At 37.3% G+C, this 20669-nt stretch overlaps 1 protein-coding gene across 1 annotated transcript in view; it reads right to left on the minus strand.

Moving 5' to 3' along the window:
• Nucleotides 1–20669, minus strand: part of LOC132910012 (splicing factor 3A subunit 1) — a 72171-nt gene that overhangs the window by 34779 nt on the left and 16723 nt on the right. The window lies entirely within an intron of this gene.

The raw sequence follows: 20669 nt of genomic DNA on the forward strand, positions 1-20669 counted from the left end.
ATAATTTTAAATGGTAGTAATAATATTGGTGGTTTTATCTGTAATTTATAAAGTTGCAAAAGCTGTTTATATGGTAATGACGTATAATTTTCGCCTTGTAACTTGTCAAGGCTGATATTATCGTGCAAGAGAGGGTATAGATATTTCTTTTTTTCTTCGTACAAAAAATCTCTTCTATCAAAAGATTCTGATGTTGTTAACAGAATAGGAATTGTTGATCGATTGTGTTTTATATTATATGTGATACTATGAACTAAAATTCTAAATCGCACGATATTGCAAAAAATTCAAGAAGATAGAAGAATACAAATTCACCTTATAAACTTAGTACTTTCTCATAATAAACAAAATAATTACTAAATTAAATAAATAAATTATTCTATTCCATCATCGATCTCCATCGATTATACTTTACTAATTATCTATCTCATCCAGTTAGATTAATTATAAATTAACAGAAAAGCTGTTTCATTTGATCGATCATATTTCCTAACAATAAACATATCCTATTCTTCAGTAACCACATCTTCGTTCGTTTCAATGAATCTGTATCTATCCATTATTCGATTAGATCTGTCATAAATGACCGATAAACTGTTTCAACAAGGAATAAAAACTACGAGAAGAAGATCTCTCTCGTTCGAATTATCCGTCCATTTGTCACCGTATCCTGGACAGATAAGAAAATCTGAATCGACCCTGTCCTCCCGTGCAAGCTAACGGTGGCGCCATTAATTTATTTCACGAAGCCCATATTGAAAATGACTTCGGAGGATAAATCAGCGTCTTGATGCATTAAAGTTCGCTCTTTTTTTTTTTTGCCGCCGACGTTGTTCGTTTTCTTCAGCGACGTCTAGACGCGTTATTTCACCGTTGGAACCCGCTCCGAAATGATATAGAATTTAGGAAGTTATTTAGTTATGTATGTCTGGCGTCCTGAGCTGGCTAGTAATCAGGCGCCTGGCCTCCGCAAACTGTCCCTCGCTCTTTCTCTCTTTCTCCACCTCTTTCTTTCTCCACAACCGCTCACCATTTCCCCCCTTCTTTTCCTCCTTCTTCCCCCCCTTGTTCTGATTTTGTCTCGCTTCATCGTTCGTCCATTCGGTAAAGCCTGGTAAATTCTCCAGGGCCGTCCACGTTCTCGGTGCCTCGGTGTCTTGGTCCAATTAAAGTGTTGATCAAGGTGCCCTTCGCTCAACTTCCACGTCACACAAAACGTATTTCTAGCTTGTATCCCTTGGGACTACACCGTGGAAGACAACAGGCATTTTGTTCGTACGATCAGAGAACTGATTGCCCGACGACAGTGAGAAATTCTGTTTTCGCGTGGCTTTGTAATAACGTCCTATTTTTGTTCTCTTCCAGATCCTGTTTTCCTTTGTACAAGATCATTTTCGAGAAATTCTTTCTTCTGCGATAATTTATATAGGTGGTTGGCAAAGATGGTTTCATCGAACAGCGACGAAGTAATAACTCTGTTCAAATTTTAATACTTACTATCGATACGAGTAATTTTATTCAAGTATTATCGAATCATTATTTAACTTCCGTAAAGCAATAATGGTATTATTTAAATCGTTTGTAGAAACCAATTAGCTGCAGAAAGTAACGTATGACTATGAATCTATATTTAAGTGTTGCGTATGTGTCTATTTTATCGTTGTATAATTCATTGGCAGTTATTAAGTAATCTATTTTTAGCGGTTATTAATTCTCAATTATCTCACTGGAATAAAAAGTTGCAATGAACCGTAATCTTTTTCCTTATGAGATCTTTTTTTTTTTTTAAGAGAAAAATCTATGAACGAAGGAGATTAAAATAATCCGAACGTTTCAAAAAAATAAAACGATGTGCATATTACCATATCTTATCTCAAGAATTCTTTTATACTCCATTAACAAGTACTTATTCATTGAAAACTGCTCTCTCGTTACATCTGCTTTATTAACCATTCACCCAGTGGGTTGTATGTAAATGTACAATCAACTCTTATATTTATAAAAAAACAGCTACGACCCGTATCAAGCAATTTCGAGACTCGTAGCTTATAAAATTTACTTGTGAACGTTGTTTGTTTTACTGTTATAGCGAATGCTTGTCACTTATAACTTGCGAAACTCTCTTGAAGAATTTCGTTTCTTTTATTGATCCTATAGTTGTACTACTTGTAGCGCTAAATCTAAAACTCAAAACTTCGCTAATAATATTAATTCTATTGTTGAAGGTTCAGTTATATAATATATAGCGTTACATCTACATATAACTATGCACATTCTAAACCAATCAGAAAGCAAAAATCGATCACAATCGATTCGCAGGTTAAATCGTATTCGAACTTAGTATGCGACGAAACCGACGCGTTTCACAATATTATTAACCAGTTAGCTGTTGCGACCTCTTTGAAAAGTGTGTGCCTAAAACGTATGACAAAAGGTAAGTGAGGAAGAATATTCTCATAAAACACAGAGTATTCGTGGCTGTTATAATATAGAATTAAGCTGTAAAGATACGATTGTTTTATTTTTTTATTTATTTATTTTAGTTTTACTACTGACATGGTTTGTCATAGCACAAATATTATTTCTTCGTGACGAATAGTATTCTCATCAAAAATATCTGATTGCATAGCAAACAAAATCTTAAATTGTCCTATCCTAGACCCAAAGACGTGAACTCAAAGTCCTAAATCTTAAAATTCCTAAACAAACAAAATATGGCGCCGAGGATCCTGAGTCGGGTTTCGGTTCGACGAGTTCAGGTCGAATTGTACGTTTGTCCCCCCGGAGTCAAGGTACAAAATTATAAGCCATAGCGGATGACCATTTCGTAACGGGCCGCACTAGCGTAGGAGCAGAACAGGTCGCGCGAGCGGATATGCGTCGCACTTTTGCTTCATTCTATTTCCAAACACGAAAATTATTCACGTTCTCTGTACCGGTAGCACGGAACACGGCGCCGTTCTTGACATATCGTGTCCGATGGCACCGGCAGTCGCCCGAACGGTCTGTGGTAATGCATGCGAAACATTCGTGAGGACGAGTCGGACGACGGTCTAACATAAACACTGGCGCCCTGGAAGACAATGTAGGAAAGGAATGTCACTCGCGAGGAAACAGAATATGTCGGATGACATCACTTGAAATTGTACGCGTTTGAAGTTCTGCTGGATATTATTAGACTTGGCGGATCTTTATGGGAAATTTGAAAGCGCAAAAATGCATAGAAATATAGTACTCTTCGTGCTACTTAGTAAATAATATAATTTTCTACCTGCAATCTAGATAAATGTCCGTTAAATATACTGGATATTATTTATTATAAAATATTTGATGTTATGTATCGACACTGGTGTGCCAGTGTTGAACTGATCTTTATGGGAAATTTGAAAGCGCAAAATGCATAGAAATATAGTACTCTTCGTGCTACTTAGTAAATAATATAATTTTCTACCTGCAATCTAGATAAATGTCCGTTAAATATACTGGATATTATTTATTATGAAATATTTGATATTATGTATCGACACTGGTGTGCCAGTGTTGAATTGATCTTTATGGGAAATTTGAAAGCGCAAAAATGCATAGAAATATAGTACTCTTCGTGCTACTTAGTAAATAATATAATTTTCTACCTGCAATCTTGATAAATGTCCGTTAAATGTACTGGATATTATTTATTATAAAATATTTGATATTATGTATCGACACTGGTGTGCCAGTGTTGAATTGATCTTTATGGGAAATTTGAAAGCGCAAAATGCATAGAAATATAGTACTCTTCGTGCTACTTAGTAAATAATATAATTTTCCACCTGCAATCTTGATAAATGTCTGTTAAATATACTGGATATTATTTATTATAAAATATTTGATATTATGTATCGACACTGGTGTGCCAGTGTTGAACTAATCTTTATGGGAAATTTGAAAGCGCAAAAATGCATAGAAATATAGTACTCTTCGTGCTACTTAGTAAATAATATAATTTTCTACCTGCAATCTTGATAAATGTCCGTTAAATATACTGGATATTATTTATTATAAAATATTTGATATTATGTATCGACACTGGTGTGCCAGTGTTGAACTGATCTTTATGGGAAATTTGAAAGCGCAAAATGCATAGAAATATAGTACTCTTCGTGCTACTTAGTAAATAATATAATTTTCTACCTGCAATCTAGATAAATGTCCGTTAAATATACTGGATATTATTTATTATAAAATATTTGATATTATGTATCGACACTGGTGTGCCAGTGTAGAATTGATCTTTATGGGAAATTTGAAAGCGCAAAAATGCATAGAAATATAGTACTCTTCGTGCTACTTAGTAAATAATATAATTTTCTACCTGCAATCTTGATAAATGTCCGTTAAATATACTGGATATTATTTATTATAAAATATTTGATGTTATGTATCGACACTGGTGTGCCAGTGTTGAACTGATCTTTATGGGAAATTTGAAAGCGCAAAAATGCATAGAAATATAGTACTCTTCGTGCTACTTAGTAAATAATGTAATTTTCTACCTGCAATCTAGATAAATGTCCGTTAAATATACTGGATATTATTTATTATAAAATATTTGATATTATGTATCGACACTGGTGTGCCAGTGTTGAATTGAAATTCGAATAAATAAAAGGAAATTACCTATGAATGTTTGATTAGATTAAGAATTTATAAGCTGTTAAGAATCTAATCTAGTAAAGTTCTTAATCCCAGTATTTCATGGTATTTAATTCGTACTTAATATAAATATCTAAATGAAAACTTATTTCATATTAACCACGTACATATGAAAGCGTTAAAATAAGAATTGAATATTAAAAATCCTAAATATGCCATAGATTACAAGTATATAATATACAGATATCCAATCATTTCCAATAACCTGGTTCAACAACAATTTTTCGTTTCGTAAAAGCTAGTTTCTCAACAGCATCAAACAGAATGTTTATTATCCATAATTTTCTACACCTATATGCGAAAGGATTATAACTTTCATCAAGCAATAAACTAATAAGGAAACTGGAAGTCTAATCGGACAGCGTGTGCACAGCTGCATATGTAATAACCATAACGAAACAAGATTGCTAATTGTCGTTTAATATTCATTGTCCAAGAAACCGATCATTATGAATACGCTTCGGGCTCACACTGGCCGATCACAATTCGTACGACCGAGAAATAACAAAAACGAGGATGGAAAAAGAAGAATTAACACGATTAAGAGCATCGTGACAAGCGCACGCAAGCAAGATGGCACACGCGTGCAAATATTTCTCATTGGATTTGTTCGAGGCATGCCGTACAAAGTAAGGACGCGATACTTTTCTTTGGACGCCGCGATCCAACCCCCGACGGCGCCGCTGTCAACGCTCGAAATTCCTACCACGACGACGAGAACGATCGCCGTCGTTCTTCGAAGCGGCTACTCACGATTCCACTGTAATTCATCTTCCGCGAACCGCAGAGACGTTTCCAAGCTATTCTTGGTCTCCGGTGGAGGCTGACTCTCGTTGAACCCCCGATGAACCGGTACGATGCTTTGAAACGCGTGTCAAAATGACCGATCATCAAAATTTCTGCCCATTTCCTTGCTATCGAACCTGACTCGAACCAGTCGACACGAGTTTAAAGCTTGAAGTGATTTAACCCTCTGTAACGTCACGCGTAGTATAACTTACAAGTTGCAGATATTAATATAAGATGTTTCCAATATTATCGCGATATTTTTTTAACGGGGTTCTATAGGGTTATTTCAGTCATCTCTATCTTTTTGAAATTTTTTTTTATGGTCCTAAAGTATAGGACATTTTCTTATTCTTTCGTTGTTACATCGACACGTTCGTTGCTATCGACGCATACGTTGCGTCGTCTTAATTCTCTAGAACTTAGTCGCTAGACTTTCAACAGTATTTTCTACACTTGTACGTATCTTCATCTACATAAGATACATACGTTCTACATCTTCAACGATAACTACTGACGCAACTTTTACATTCCAACGGTTATCAGACTAATTATTAGTGAGTGAAAAGGAACCGAACTTGTTCTTTTCAAAGGAATGACATTAATCGTAACTTGAACTTTGACTAATTTCGAAATTTATATTATTAAATTTTCTATATCGTATTTATTTTTACTTCGTCCTATATTCTATAATGCTTCCCCAAATTACATTCAGAATGTACGCAAGCTTTCAAAAACTGTCTATCTGACGCGTCACAAATTTCTTTAAAATTTTCACCAGAAACTTACGAACGCCAATCCGATATTACTGATTACTCCTATCTCGTTATTCTCGTGAATGGTTTCTTTCCATAAGCAAGTTCTTTCATACATTTTGCATCGTTATTTTATATGAATACAAACATTCGTTCAGTTAATCGTGCTCCCGATAATTGGAATTATCACGTCAATTATCACATCAATTATCAGCAGCTGTGCCATTTTACTTTAAACAAGGATGTACACGATCGCGAAGAGATGTTTTTAGGCTCGAACGAGCAAAGGCCATGAAAGTTGGTGATAATTCCTCGAAAAGGTCAATGGAAATTTTGATTAACTGTTCAGTCAACGGCGAGTAATTAATTGCATTTCCGTGTCTACTTTCTCGGACAGTATCTAGCCACCTGTCACTGTGGTTCGTTTGCACGAACGTTTATGGAAATTCGAAGGCATTAACGATATCCGTTTGCGAATGGAAAAAGCTAGTTGTCCCCCGTGAGAGACGGGTACCATGTTCGCCGGACCGTGCGTAATCGTCTACATCACTGGCGCCTATCCCTACTTAATTCTTTGTCGTAAAACAAGGTGCGACACTTATTTTTCCGGTTGCTGCCGTTTTTAGAAACCTCTATATCTATCCTCGCATGCTACTCATTGGCGACATTCTCCTATCATCGCTGTTATCTGTATGAAGGCGCCAGTGCACGACGAGTTCCTGTGGAATTTTAATTGTTTATAAATTGGAAAATTTGTTTATTATACAATGACAAACGTTGTCCGTATTCTTTTTTCAGAGACAGAAATACAGAAAAATATTGTTTAATTTCTCTTCGATACTTTTCAATTGATTTGTTAACAAAATATTCTACATATTATATAATTTCTATGAGTATGTCTGTAATTTAATTATAATTTCAAAGAATTTCGTTTATATCGTTCGTCATATTAAAATTACAAAAATAACGTTTGATCATTCTTTCCTATTATCTTGCCTAACATTTATATAGTTAGTTGTATAAATAATTTCGTTTTATAAGTTTCCAACTAGTTCTTTGCATTCTGTAATACTTGTTTGAGTTGTGCCGCCTTTGGAACACATACGCGAACTGTCCCTTCTACCACAGTATTCCCAGTAGATTCGCGAATTAAAAAGACTCTGCTACGATTCTCGAATTCCTTACCTACGTCCCAAACTCGCTTCCGTTTCATTTGAAAAACCGCCTTTGAAGATCGAACAAAAGTCTGCGTTATAAGATTAAAACTAGAAATTACACGTGTCGATAACGATCTTTCTCTCATCACTTTTAAACTCCTTTGTAACGTTCTGCCGAGAGAAAAATATGATTCGGTCAAGAACGACCCGCAGAAGGTAGCAGGGTTAACGGACCCCGTTTCAGCAATATATCAACGTATTCCAACAATTCCGTGGAACCGGACGGTGAGTAATTCGTGCACCTGAAACCCGAGTCCGAGCCGGCATATGGGCAGGTTTCGCGCAAAATAAAAGCATCTATTTCGTTTCTATTTCGGTGATCGCTCCGACCCGTGAGTCTCGTCACGCTCTCGTCGTCTCTCGTGGCCCATTATTTCGACCAGCGTCGCGTTTCTCCCCATTCGAGGAGATTCGAGGAATCACGAGATTCCTACGATACTAACTCAACCTTACATCCGCTGCTTTTTCTTTCCTACTTGTATATACCGGATGCGAGGAACCACAGGTCGAAACCGGAAGACTCCACTTTCGGGGCGCCGGACGCGAAAAATCAGCTCTGACATTCGAGAGATAATGAGAGAGAGAGAGAGAGAAAGAGAGGAAGAAAGAGAGAGCTCGGAGCGTTCAAGCACCTGCGCGAACTGCGGAGAACGCTCACCGGAATGAGGCATGTTGCGACGGCACTGTGTAAAAGCAACGACGAGTACGACGTGGCCCGATGGGTGGGAGAGGTATGATGGGACAGGTGCGGCTCGTAACTTCCTGGATAATATCGGCCGGTCCGGACGCGCGACCGGCGCTAACGCTGACGCTTACGTTAGCGGTGGCGCCACTCGGATCCGCGCCGTAGGCGCCTGTCCGTCCCGTTCCCCTCCTGCCTCCCGCAGACGGCGCACGGTGCACCCTCTTTCGTGGCTCTCTCTCGCGCACCGCTGTTCACCCATCATTTCTCTTTGGCCATAATGCGTACGAATGGCCTCTACTAGCGATGGGACCAATACAGCAATTTCAATTTCTTCAATTCCTGATGTATGTTACTATATCGATGTGTCTGAAATGATCGGCAAAATAGGAAAATACAAGTTTTGTACAGAAAGCAAGTGAATAATGTAAAAATCGTATATCAAGGTTCTAGATATGCTTTTTTCGAATCGACTTATATCGCGGGTAAAAGATGTATCTATACACGTGATACTCTGTCGATGATTGTATTTGTGCACTGCTTAATTTGATCCAAGTACGCTATCGATCGTAAGTATCAAATGACAGGCGTTAAAATTTTGTAGCGTAAATAGAATATTATCAACTGCTTTTGTTTCTTGTCTGGTTTGATATAAATCAATTATTTAATTCTCCATATATGTAGCTTGCAACGTGAGATATCAAATTAAAGTAAAATTTGTTTAGAGTTTCCTGGTAAATGTAACCAACAGGTGTCCTGGATACACGTGACCGACATGAGCGTATGGTGAATTTCGTATCGTTTAATATCTGGTACTTTCAACTACGGATAAGAATTTGATGATGATAACAAAATGCCTGGTCGGAAAATAATCCTTCCCGATACTTTTTGCAGCTACTGTACGTCGGTATTTGCTACGTAATCGAATTGAAGCTTGTACGTTAAACACTGAAAATGAATTGAGACAGTAACAAAACCTTGAAACTTGGCTTGAAAATATAAAAATGTCAATTTTTTCTAATTTCTTTCACATGTTACACTCCTCTATCATACATAGTTTATCCGCGGATTGTTCGAACGTTTCGAGTATAGGATTGGTCCCATCGCTATATTCCACTCTTCTTACGTGTCCTCGCCACTTCTCAGACAAGCGTACGATGTTGCTAGCAAAACCTGCACCATCTTTATTCATGCACACTGGGTAGTTGACGGGAGGCAAGATGCCGAGGAGTGCACGTAGCAAGTATGTATGACCGAGGTGCATGCATACGAAATTGCAAAAATGCACATCGACAGCGGGGAATTTAATATTTGAAAGGAGGCCTCATCGGCTCGGTGTTTGAAGTCGCGATGCCGACAGAATTATTTAAACCTATTAAGCCACGATTTTCAAAGCGATACTTAGCGAACTATAACGTTCCCTCGGTGTACGCCACATTTGCATATTCCTTTATGCTAACGGTGCTTTGTTCGGTGATAAATTGAAACCTTTTCGAAAATAATAACCCGAACGGATAAAAATGGGAAAGTCGTGTTTCGAGTTACGTACTTACAAATAGAACCGAACACTTTTAGAAAGCATGGAGCAAACCTTTAAGAAATCAAGATTTTCTAACCCTCGTTAAGTAGATCTCTATTTGCATAGTCTTTTGTACGGTGTGTAACGTAGGCGCGTTTGAGATTGATTTTGTCTGCTTTATTTCACAATTAGTTGAAAAAACGACGCAAAGGTCATACAATTTTAACGAAGAAGCGATGTACGGTACTTCGTTCGATGATATTTATGATAATTGCGACGTTTTAGAGAAGTGTTTGAAACTACTTACAATTAGAGCTAAACGGTCCTTTTAGAAACCAAGATATTCTAATCCTCGTTAACTACCATTATATTTGCATAATGTTTTGTGGAATATGCAACGTAGACGTATTTATAACTGACTCTGTTGCTGTGCTTTATTTTATCGTTGGTTCAGTAAACGATACAAAGGTTGTACCTACAATTTACGTAATGGAGAAGTGATGTACGGTGCCTCGTTCGATGATAAATCGAGACCTCTTAGAAATCTATTTCAAACTACTTGTACTTACAATTAGAACTAAACATATTCGCTTCTTAGAAACCAAGATATTCTAGCTCTCGTTATCAACATTTGCATTTGCATAAACCTCTTTTATTATATAATGTGCAATTTAAATATGTTTATAACGAAATATGTTAATAATTATTATCGAGAAAAAGCCTGAAAAATTCTAATTTCTGCCATTTTTATTAATTTAATTATATAAATAATTATAGACATCATTTTATTATATTTATATGTAGATGTTCCATTTTACAAATTATTTAATTATATAAATCGCTATAGTTATACTATACAGCTTGCTGTTAGCAATATAATCCAATGCAAATGTTGAGACATCAAATACGAAAATTGTAGTAGTTAATGTATCATTGCTTGACGTTATTGATTCGATATCCAGCATTATCAAGATCCTTGGATGAACGTATCTTAAGAAAACGTACGACATCCCCTCCCTCCCTCCCGCCCCCTTATTCTATGCGATCATTTGTTCATATACAGCGAATCGCTTTCCCTCAACGTCATTTATCAGAATGTGCCTTGTATGCACAAGATGAGCGGAGCGCAATGTCAATGTTACTGTGACGATAATGTCGAAGGTTCCGATGTACATCTACATACATTCATGTGTAGATCATGGATATAAATAACGTAATACGGGACATGAATAACGTAATTCCTTGGGGGACCGACAGGAATCTAATGGTACCTGATTGAATTTCATTTTATGTTTAGATACTGTTAGTTGAAGCTGTTTCAGAAGTAGGAAAAAAAGGTAGAAGTAGGAAGAAGTATGAAAAGGTGTCACAGCTAGATAGAAACATGACTCGATGGGATTGTCATTGAATTCAATTGTTATTAATTCTTTGATAAGTAATAATAATTGTAGGAAGCCGTATCACGGATTTAGTTACATTTAGAAATGAAATTGATTTTTATTGCGACTTAACTCGACAAAAGATAAAAATTAGAAATATCGATATAAAAATTTCAAATGAATGTAAAAACTCAAGTATGTATGTAGACATCATGTACAACGATATGAACTTAAGACATAATCTATACGTTGTACTTTCTTTATATTTTTATAAAACTAGTCATGCAAAATATAAATCACTTTTTCTGCGAGTATTAAACTGCTACTAAACTACTACTATAATTACTAAAAATAATTGAAAACTGAACGAAACTAAAAATCTTATTTGCATGAATTGATAAATTGAAGTAAATACTAAACTAATCACTAGAATTAATAGAACCTTCTTTACTTTAATATTTTACTTTTATTTTATATAAATCGATTTAAAAATAAATAAAAGATAGTACCTGTTGGTCTCTATGGAGACTGAAAGGTTAAAAGTTTAAAAGATAACAAAAATTTGTAATTCAAATATTTGTATTTTTGTTTCGTAAAGTTGAATCAAATTTTTCTGCACGCAGATACTCGATAAATTCCTTCTCTTCTAACCACGTGGTTGTTACACGTATGATATCACTGAACTCTCGTAATTTCTTACCTGTTGCAGCGGTAACCTTCCGCTATTGGTTAACTATTGCACATGCGCCGTGACGGAATTCGAGGTAGAACTTATAACAATGACTCCCGTAATCTAGAGTTCAATGCACCAAATGTAAAACACGATGGAATTTAATGTCAGTTCATAAATACTCAAATACTGCATATACATAATGTATCAACCTAATGCAATCTAGCGATCCTTCGTACAAGATTTATATTTAACCTCAAATAACAATAGCAAATATTTCTAGTTCTTTATTAATATCCGTCTTTTAAATATATGAAAAAATTAAACGAAATTTACAACAAACTGTAAAACTTAACAAAAAATTAAAAATGAAATTCGTATTCTTTTGTATTCTCTAAAAATCGTTTATAGAAAAACAGTAACATATTTTTACTATGCCAATAATTAGTACGAAAGTGACATAAATCGAAGCCGCTAGATAGCACTCGAATCAGCTCGCCGAATTCAAATAATAACCATTAATCTAACACAAACATAGCACACGTATTAAGATTAAAGTAATACGTATTTACTATGAGCTTTTCATAATTAGATATCCTTGTTAAAAAATTCTTAAATTTTAACAAATTAATTGTAACATTTACTGAAAAAATATTATATCCCATATAAATCATGAACGCTCAATTATACATTACTATACAACGCTAACCCAAACCTAACCAAAACCGAATCTACCACCAGAAACATGAGAACATTTCATAAATATGATTATTACCGAATGACATAAGTCTCACTCTCTGCAATTCAGTGTCCGCAACAGATTATGAGAATCTCCGGCTGCCACAGTCATAAATTTTTCGAAGCGTGCTCGAAACTGACTACCGTACACGCACCGGCACTCGAAACTACATATTAACCGCGTTCTCGCGTAGCGCGGGAGATTTAAACGGCGCGCACCGCCGAATCGGTCAAGATCGCCACATATCGCCCGTTATCCTATGATGCTTTAATTTTGCGGTTGAATCCGAGGAACGAAAACTCGTCTGGAATGAAGATTTGGAAGACAAGGAATTGGAATAAACAATCGAAGACCGACTACGTCGATCGTCGAGCGTCGACTGGCCGCGAGCCCGACGACCGCGCAATATGTAGCGTTGTGTAGAGAGGACGACTGGAGCCTGTCTGCTCACCCCTGTGGCTGTCTGTTGCCTAAGGGCGGCCTCGTCCGGCGCGAATTCGCGGCGACACAGCAGCGGCGCGCCAGTAACGTGGCGACGCGGATCTTGACGCCATTCTCTGAACACGTATGCGTTTCTGTACGTGTAGCTACCCTCTCGATACGCTTGTGTACGGTCGTGAGCATCGTGATATCGGCGCATGGACGAGGGTGGCGGAGACAGACGGAAAAAGAAAGAGATAAAATGATAGAAGGTAGATGTACGTGTATGCATGGGCAACGAGGAGAGCACGTTCTGGCAATCGTACACACGAAGGTGCTTGACCGAGTGAAGTCGAACGACTAACCGTATACGGAGACTTTTCTTGCTCCGAACTGGAGATAAACAATGTCATTTGTGCTAGCTAGCATCCTCCCGTTCCGGGGCTCCGCGCGCACCGAATCGGGGTTCTTTCCCCCCGTGGACGTAAAACACGGCTAAATCGACAGTCTTCGCTGCCATCGTAAACACGACCGGCTTCCTCTTCTCGAATTGTTTATGCTATTTAGCTGATGGAAAATTTTTACGCTGCTGCTCGACGGTCATTAGCGATTCATATTAAATGTAAGGGTAGAAGCATATATTATATTATCACGTAATGACCTGAAAGTAGTTAAACACTTATTATACAGAATTTTTTAATGAATTTATGAAATATTTTGAAATTTCACTTATCGCGATTATAATATGTACTAAAATTTGAAACTAATCCAAAATTGAATATAGAAGCTACACGACGTTTATTGCGAACATACCCCTAGTGACAAATTAATATACAGCGTGAATAGTAGTCGTAAACATAGAATTAGTACTAAAGATAGTCTCATTACATATTGTGGCCTGTTAATATGTATAGTAAATAAGTGCTCTGATGACCTCTACAAAGAGCATACTTCCAATAAACATCTTGCAACTTCTATATACATTTTCAGGTCCATTTCAAATTTGACCAATATAATCACGATGACCGTGTTCCGTTACAGCGTCAATGAAATTTCAAAATGTTTTATATAATACAAAAATATATATAAAATTTCCAGAAGCGTTTGAATATTTTCATGAGCCAGTGTACATACACTGTACACGTTTGTTTGAGGTTTTTAGTAATCCCATTTGAATTGTAATTAATAAATGCTATTACTACGCTAAAATTGTGAAATCTAATCTTCGGCGGGGAACATAGATTTTGATTCTAATCGATCTATTGTAAATAGATTTCTATTTAAACAACAATTTTTTTCCACAAAGATAAATATAAGATCCGGTGATTAACATGATTAATCATAAATATAACCATCATGATGCTTACGGATACAAGGAAGAAAGAATCTTTAAAAAAAGAATCAATTTTATTCCTTTTTCTGTTTTACCTCTAGTTATCTTTTATACTGCTGGAATGTGGAATGAACTATTCTATACTGGAACAGAGTACGTAACACGTTAACCAATCCGTAATCTTCAGGATACTCATGTTTTTCCTCCGCTAAGTAGGTACACAGATAAATGCTAAACGTATGTTTGCTTGTTTCGTTAAAAGTCAAATACTATTTCTGGCGAGCACATACATTTAAATGCATGCTTCGTTTTGGGCGGGCTGCGAGGACGGAACGTGGATAATGATAGCGACGGGGTGCAACGGAATGGGTAGGATCATTAGTGCATCTAATTCCGTACCGTTGGAATGCAACATTATAAATTATCCGACGAGTCTTGATAACCAAAAATTTAAGTGCTTTTAAGCATCATTCGCTTCACTTGATATTTAACATGTTATTTAGAATCAACATATCAATTGTTTCTCACGTAATGTTTGAAAAACTTTAAACAGAATTACAATATTTTATTAACTCGTGTTTACGCTAAATAAATATTTCATTTTTTTGTTTTCTTTAACACTGTGATAATCATTATTTATTTCCGCTTTAGTATTTTAAACCAAAATTCAGTTCTCAAAGGAGTAAATCCTATTTCAAAGTTGACCAATATAATCACTATTAATAATATTTCTCGCGTAAAATATAAGATACAAGTTAGAACTAAGTATTTTAATTGAAACTGTTAGTCCGTGCCTGGTTTTAATTCGTCTGTAACCCAGTCGAGAGTCAAATATAATTTTCTACGTACAACGATGTGTCATCAGATTTGTTCGATTACATTAAATTCATAAAAATGTAATGTCCCTAATTCAAAAAATGTCCCTTTCGTACGAATAAAAGATCGCTCAGATTCTAAAATTCCGAAGACTTTACACCATCGAGATCATAATAATCCCTTGTATTTTCCTGTCTTTTCCTTCATCTTTTACTACATAGAATATTATTTAGGAAATTTACAAACCGAAACAAGGTCTGCCGGATACTTTTAGATTCCACGGATTATTGCACATTTGTAACGGTACCGGTGATTTCAATTTGTTGCCAAGCAATCAACGCGCGTTAGCGATTCCATTTTACGAGCACCCTTCGCTCAGACTGTTGTACACTACATACAGGGAGAAGCAAGAAGGGACGGTTATAGCATCGTGATATCAATTCTCTTGTAATGACACAATCGTAGCCAGTCAGTCGGATGTCGGTCTCGAGTGTGGGTGGAAGAGGTGATGGTGACGATCTAGGTCCGGCTTCGTTCTCCAACTCGTTGTTTATCAAACTCCCCTTCGCATAACAAGCATCAAAACACTTGGCGCCCCACGCTGGAGCCGTCGTAGTCATCTTCCGCCCCAATGGTCGCTTCTACTTTTCGTGGATATGCCGGGGGTAGGCGCTGGCATGGGTTAAAACATGGGTAACCGGGAGGGAACAATCTCTATACACACAGGCGCCGTCTCTATCCGCCAAAAAAATAAGTTATCGTACTGGATCTAGGGACACGACAAATCGATCGTTCGAATCACCATTCAATACAGTTTTATATCTCTGTAATGTTTAACAAATGCATATGGGGTACGTACAATGAGTCCTCTTACATAGCACTTGTTATCTGTCCAAATGAACATCTGCGTAGGTTTTATTTTTTAAATCTGAAGTTTCTCGTATCTTAATCTTGCTTTCGTTTCAGCCGAAAAGAAAAACTTTAGAAGATTTTACAAAAATTTTGAATGTGAAATTTGAATGAAAAATAAAACGTATCAATAACGATTTTCTGATATGTTTTTTAAAACTCGAGGAGTCACTTAATGATAAAAAAAGTTTGATTTGAGAAATGACCTAAAGATTATGATATGATAGCAATGAAATAATAATGAAATTGTTAATGCTTGACGATATTACGATAGAACGCATGGAAATGCTTCGGTGGGAGCGAATGGAATGTAAAATATTTCCACTTATACACAGGAATATATTAAAACCTATATATAAGACATATGTACCTATGTATTAATCGAGTATGTTCATTTTATAAAAGTTATTAAATGCAAGATTCAAATAACACGTATATCTGTTGTAAGTTTCTCATGTTTAAATATCCTTGTTTAAAAATCCTTAAAGATACAAATTAACTGTAACACTTTCTGACAAGAAAAATGGCACCCCGTATGAATCATAAACGCATAAGTATATATTACCGTATAACGCTGTTGCGTTTCTTTGATTAAAAAGCAAGAAGCTAATAACCTTTCACGCGTCCAGACTGACGCGACCTTAATTTCAATCGTTGATTTATTTACGATTACCCCGGGGTCCGGCGTAAGCGTGTTTCAAAGAGGAAAAGTTTCCCCGTGGTAAACAGGTTTTGAAAACATTTCTTTCAGTTTGATCGATATTACATGAATTCCGTAAGAACCATAAAACCAAACGCCATTTCCCGGAACAAACGATTCTTACGATCAAACAATCAGAAGGGGCAGGGGAAGGGAGCGGGTTCGTTCGGTTTTTCCAAAGAGGAGAGACGAACGAAAGAAGAAAGCGGAAGATAGTAAAGACCCGCTGGCACCGTTCGCCGTGCAGGTCCGAGATTCATAATTATTCCTGAACAAAACATCATGCTATTGACGTATACTGGGATCGAGAAATTCAGCTGACAATACCAAAGCAAACATGTGTCGGTGTGTAAAGAGGGATGCGATAGGGCTGGAGAGTAGTAAGGTGGTAGGGCGCCCTCCAGCTTGGCGACCGATGAGCAAAGTTCCCACCCCCGTCGTGATGATGCCACGATGCCAACAGAAGAAGTATTCTTGCATTGGTCGACGTCGTCGTGGTCGTCGTCGTGGTCGTCGTCGACATCGTCGTCGTCGTCGTCGTCATCGTCTTCGTCGTGGTGTTGTGGGTCGACCAGTGGCGGCGACGGTGTCGGCGACGTCGGCGACGTTCCACGGTTGGCGTCGAGGTTAGCGCCGGCCGGTCGCTGGAATCGGCGCCCGGCTGTCTCTTTCTCCCTTTTCGTCTCACTCCACAGTTTCGTCTGTCTGCACGAGAGAGCCGGCCGTCGTTTCGTCGTCGTCCGTTCAACGGCGACGACGTGGCTCTGCCGGCTGTCGCCGACGCCATCCGCCGCTTCTGCACCACCCCTATCATCCCTTGCCTTTTTTCCACCGCTACCCTGTCGATATATTCGACGACGATGTGTTTAGATAATGAAACTCTACTCTTCCAAAAAATTTCCCGGTCGAGTCTCCATTTCGATCCCCTTCCACGTAAGGCACACTGTCAAAACATCGAACTCCGTCAAGCTCCTACGCGATACACGGCTGGTGCGTTCTTTCGCGTGCCGCACGCGTTAAACACGCATTCAACTCACTGTTAAGTCTCGCTTGGGTTAGTCGTGTTACGCGAATTCAAGCAATCGAAGATTTGCAACAGCAAGAAGGCAATATTTACATCGTATTTATTGAAATATTATAATATAAAGATATTAGGTTTGATATTCAAAGGTGTAAAAGTTTATTACTACGAATGCATTAGTTGATTATGAATTGATGAATGAACGTCAAAAAAAGTGATTGGATTTTGACTGAGTTTGAGTTGATTTTTCGTTGGTTTAACTTCCCAGCTGTAGTTTACGAAGTTAAATATTCCTAGCGAAAATTATTGCTGTTTTTACCACAAAAATGATTGATTTATCTTTAACGTATCGAAATTTAATAGTACTCCGACACTCTCACGTATAAGATCCCTCGTTATTTTGTATACGAATCGCAGGATTTGCATTAATTATGGACATCGTGCTGTTTTTATACAAGTTTTTTTTACAATAGTAGTGCGTTTTGAATACTGATAATGGTTTTAAATGTTCGTAACATAATTTCAATTTAAAAGTGGATGTAACTAAATTTATTGCATTATTAAAAAGTGATAATCAATAAGAAAAATCAGATAAACATGATTCAAACATTTATCTCGAAGCAAAAATCTTCTTTGATATTATGAGTTATACGCCGTTGAATTATTTATTATTTTTCTTTTTACGTAATCACGCATAGATGCCGAGACATCAAATGCAAATGATGACAAACTGAAACTAATTGAACGTCTCGAACATAAATAAACTGATTGATATTTGCATTCCTTTCCATATCATGAAATATAATCATTCTTTTATGATGGAGATTGTAGACTGAACAATGTTAAATTGATCAGGACCAATAAAATTGTGCTATCATATTTTATAGCTGTCATAAAATTCTAAGAACTTGAGCAAAATTTTTCTAGTGAATCTATCAATCCCTTTCTCGTTAAACGTGCCCCACAGATAATCGCCGTGTCTGGTATCCTACATCAGATTCGCCTACCCACTGAAACACGCTAAACTTTGAATAAACTTTAGACGAACATACTTTAGAAAAACATCCACAAAAAAAACGTAAATACAAATTATCATGTTAATGGTATATCTTTAAGCGGTATTGTATATTAAGCGTTAACGAAGAACTGTTTTGTCAGTAATTAATCGGTAATGTGTTTTTTTTTTTACCCTCTATAATCATTTAACATTCTTTTGCAAAATTTTCCATTCCTTCTTTAGAAAACTTTATTACAAAATCTACTACAAAAGCGTATCAGCATAATACTACATTTTTCAACAGCCATTCCTCAAACAAGCTGCCCGCGTTCCACCGTCAGCGAAACCGTTCTCCAGTGGGCTTTCTCGGTAATTACATTTTCAGGTTCATGTTGCGTCGTAGGGTCAGAAATCATGGTTCCACGAACAGAGGAAGATAGAAAGAAAAGCTTTGCCAAACGGCGAGCAAGCGGAGCCAGCGAAAGTTTCGCTCGATTGGTCGTGCGTCGGCTCGTTCTTCTCGTCTTGGTGGAACAGGGCGTCCGAAACTGCCCTGTCTCGACGCCGCTGCTGCCGGCTCCTCTATACGCGTCCTTCCCTCTGATCTCTTCCCTCGCGTTCCCCTCTCGCGCGGACCATCCTGGCGTCCCCTAACCCAAACCATTATCTGTATACCACGATTATAAGGCAACGGGACCGACAAACAGGCTTGGGCCAGACCCCCTGGCACCCTGATCGCAACCTCGCCTCCCTCTTTCTTCTTCTTCTTCTTCTTCGTCTTCTTCCTCTTCTTCTCTTTTCATCCGTCGTTTTCCTCTACCAGTCGCCGCGTGCTTCTACACCGTCACCGACTACGCAAACAAACCCGTACATCGACTAACATAACTTAACAATCTCCCCCCGCCCTCCTGGTTGCTTCTCTCTCGTCATACTTTCGCCCCTCTACCGACCGCCAATGCACTACTACCAGCGCACGGTCGCAGAGGTTGTTGCTACAACTGATTGCTTCGCGATGCACCATGGACTTACCACCCAGTATCGGGCAGCGTCGTTGCACGCTCGCCTTCGGGCTCCTCGTTTTCGTCTTTCGGAGAAAACGACGCATTACACAGGACGACGATACTTCTCGCAAATTATTATGGTCCTGGCTCTTGATAATTGTTTTTCCGACAGACTTTATGCCCCGGTACTGCTACACATAATGGTTCATGGCCCCGACATCGGACGTTTTATTTTTACGCTACTTTCGATCTTCGAGACGCGAGCCTACCTTTTTGACTACGCCGCCCGCCGCTGGCGAACCGAAGAATGCACCGAACTATATTTTATGCTCCTCTCAACGGCTAGTCTTCATCCAGTGGTGGAGATTTTGTTTCGTTCTTCCGTATTTTTCAAATAAAACATGAAACTTTACCGGGGAGGTACCGTATGGCTGGGAATGAACTAGGTGGAAGTAAGGATTATAGCGTGTAGATTCTTTGTAGGACTGTGCCTCCATCTCTTGTAAAAATTTTAATAAAATCTATGGCGTTGCTGTTTTGTTTCTTTTCTTGATCGTTATCGAATCATTTTTATATTTAATTTTAAATTGAAGCATCTGATAGATGAAAGTACCTTTTGAAATTTTATAATTTCAATTTTTTCCTTTTTTGTAGCAAAATGGATGTTGTTTAGATATTTAAATAGAAAATTAATTTAAGATCAATCGATTAATTTAAAAATTAAAATTCCGGTATCTTGTTTTCTTTTCTATATATAATGAAATAAATAACATATATTTAAATTAATTTAAAAAATGGAAAAATATACGTTTCCAAGAAAATATTTTTATAAAATACAGAAATTAAAAACTGTTGCGAAATTTGTAACGTTTAAGATGCCTATTAAATATCGTGCAATATATCAACATTAATTGAAAACGTTACTTTATTGGCACATTGAATTTTCGAAAGAAATACATATATAATTTAGGTATGCGGATTAAATGCTCGTTTTGTCATTTTTTTCTGTCTAGTAGAATGTCGTAGACGC

The sequence above is a fragment of the Bombus pascuorum genome, chromosome 8 (assembly GCF_905332965.1).
Source record: "Bombus pascuorum chromosome 8, iyBomPasc1.1, whole genome shotgun sequence".
Classification (NCBI taxonomy): Eukaryota; Metazoa; Arthropoda; class Insecta; order Hymenoptera; family Apidae; genus Bombus; species Bombus pascuorum.